Raw genomic sequence first — 2,727 nt, 5'->3', positions numbered from 1 at the left:
ATTAATGCAACGGGCAGCTCTCCTGCCGGTTCTGTTTTGAAAAAATGATGAGAGAGTGGAATGAGTGAATTGTGCCAGAAATACTAAAATTTGTTGGAGGAAGGAGTTTAGAGTTGAGAAAGAGAGCAACACGCAAGCAACATGCCCGTTGATTTCGTCAATCTCAACATCAACTTATTGTAGAGAGTGAATTGGCTAGGCATTTGAAAGTTTACAAAATGTTGGATGGTGTTACCCAGTATCTCATTAAATTTGAGCCGATTACGTGATGCCTTAGAAGAAAGGAACACACTTATTACAACCACTTTCGTGCCACTAGATCCTGAACGATTTCAAGATGGGAGGATGTTCAAGCAGGTATCCGACGTCACTGTATGCGGACCCAGATCCCCTGGCTGGGAATGCGCCCGTTCACGACGAACAGCATGTAGTAGCCCGGCGGCGCGGAGACCTTGGTCGGCATCGTCACGGTCGCCACGTAGCCGTCGGCCGGCAGCATCGCGCCGCTGATGCCCGGGACCTGCAGCGCCTTGTTCACCTGGACCTCGAGGAACAGCAGCCTCTGGTTCTGGGCGAACGAGTGCGTCGTGAACGACGGCGCCACCATGGTCACCGACACCTCGGGGTCGCGGACGGGGACACTGAACGCCACCACCAACTGATCCCCGTAGCTGACGCTCACCGGCGCGCCCGTGAGCGAGGGGTCGACGATGCTGGGGCGGCGGTCGTCGTTGAAGGCGTCGAGGTAGTCAGGCGAGAAGGCCTCGAGGCTGAGCACGGTGGGGAACTTGGCGTCGCTGAAGACGTAGCGCTCGTGCGGGTTGCTGCCGCCCAGCAGCACGCGGCCGTCGCGGAGGAGCACCGCCGAGGCGTGGTACATCCGCGGTCGCGAGGTGCCGGCGGCCGCCGGTGCCTGCTCCTCGAACCGGTCGCCAAGGGGGCGGTCCGGGCGGTAGACGACGGGCGTGGGGTTGAAGGTGTCGGCGGAGTCCCACCCAGCGACCCCGTCCATGGCGCCGTTGATGATGAGCACCTCGCCGTTGGGCAGCAGGATCATGTCGCCCATCACCCGCGGCGACGGCATGTCCTCGACGACCCACGCCGCCGCCGGCTCGGGGTCGGTGATCCTGATCCGCCCGCACGTCCTCAGCGCCGGCGGGAACTGCCTGTTGTCATTCACGGCGCTGTTGGAGCTCGCCGGCGCCCCGCCGCAGATGAGCACCTCGGCCTCGGTGGCGTTGGGCTTGAGGGGGAGCAGCATCGAGGAGCCCGCGTTGGGGTTGTTCCTCGGGGCGCCGTCGCCGAGCGTGGGGTACGTCCGGACGACCCCGCCGTTCTTGTAGTAGACTTGTAGTCGAACAGGATGGCATGGTTGTTCTCGAAGATGAAAAGGTTGCCGTCCACGTTGAGGTGCACGAAAGGATACAGGTACATGCTGTTATCTCCGGACAGAAACTGCAGCGGCAAGGTGGTACCAGATGGAGGATCCGCCTTTGGGTGGAACTCGTAGTTGGGCTGGCCCAGCCCGCCGACGATGATGGCGCTGCCGTCGGGGAGCTTCTGGTTGGTGGCGTACCAGCGGTCGGCGGCGAGCACGTCCGGGTCCGTCGGCTTCTCGGACCAGTCGCAGGCCAGCCCCCCCGGTGCACAAGGCATGAGGCGCACCTTGCGGGTGCCGTCGCCCCACCCGCCGGTCTGGACGAGGGTGCCGTCGGGCGCGACGTAGCCCGAGGAGCACCAGGTGTCGGTGAAGATGGAGAGCACGCGGAAGGTGTTGGAGGCGACGTCGTACTCGACGGAGTGCGCGGTGCAGCCGGCGCCGCCGCGGAACCACTGGTCCCTGGGGTTGCGGCGGCAGGGGTGGCCGGGGGGGAAGGTGAGGTTGGACGGGCCGAAGTTGGTGCGGTCGAAGAGGATCACGCGGTCGTTGTGCAGCAGCTGCATGTGCATCGCCGACACGCCGACGCTGTCCTGCAGGAGCTCCCAGCGCCCGCCGGCGCGATGCCGCCGCAGGCGAGGAGCACTAGGGCTAGGGCGAGGGCGAGGAGGCGGTGAAACCCGAACTCCATGGTCGCTGAAAGCGAGAGGCCGGTGCTTGTGACTTGTGAGCCGTGTGTGCTTAGCTCGTAAGCTCCGATGTTGTGTTTATATAGTTGGGTTTCGCATGCATGGCAACTTGGGAGTCTCCTCTTCGATCAGCCAGTACGTACGTTACGTTGTCCTATGTACCCTATAGTACGTACTCCAGTTGAGAACCTTGTACAAGTTGTTGGAAATAAATATTTCAGTTAAGATATTTTGTGATCTTCACTATTAAGGAAGCGTTTAAACCATCTAAACGTGATTAAGGAAACCTGATGATAAAACCCTAATGGGCTGTGATCAGCAGGCCCATTAGGCCCGTTTCCAGAGGCTGGCCCCCAGCCCCACAGTGCCTATAAATATAAGGTCGTGGTTAGCACCTTAATCACCCCATTCACGTCATTCTAAAACCCTAGCCACCGCTAGTCTGATCGCTAAAGGCACTGGAGGGGTTTGGAAGGCCAAGCACTCTCGTTTGGCGCCCGAAGGACGCCGATTCGCTGCTGCATCTCCTACACCGACAAGAACGCCTACTTCCTCTACGGATTAGGCGTAAATGGCTGCTGCAACTGCTAACGCTGGTATAATGTTTACCAATTTATTCCGCATTAGATTGATTTGTCATGAACTAGGTTATGTTAAGAT

At 59.7% G+C, this 2,727-nt stretch overlaps 1 pseudogene; it reads right to left on the bottom strand.

Moving 5' to 3' along the window:
- Window positions 1-210: 210 nt before the first annotated feature.
- LOC120642411 lies at window positions 211-2,206 on the bottom strand (annotated as a pseudogene).
- Between the last annotated feature and the right edge of the window lie 521 nt (window positions 2,207-2,727).

Source organism: Panicum virgatum, chromosome 7K, assembly GCF_016808335.1.
Source record: "Panicum virgatum strain AP13 chromosome 7K, P.virgatum_v5, whole genome shotgun sequence".
NCBI lineage: Eukaryota > Viridiplantae > Streptophyta > Magnoliopsida > Poales > Poaceae > Panicum > Panicum virgatum.
This window is presented reverse-complemented; position numbering and strand designations above follow the sequence as displayed.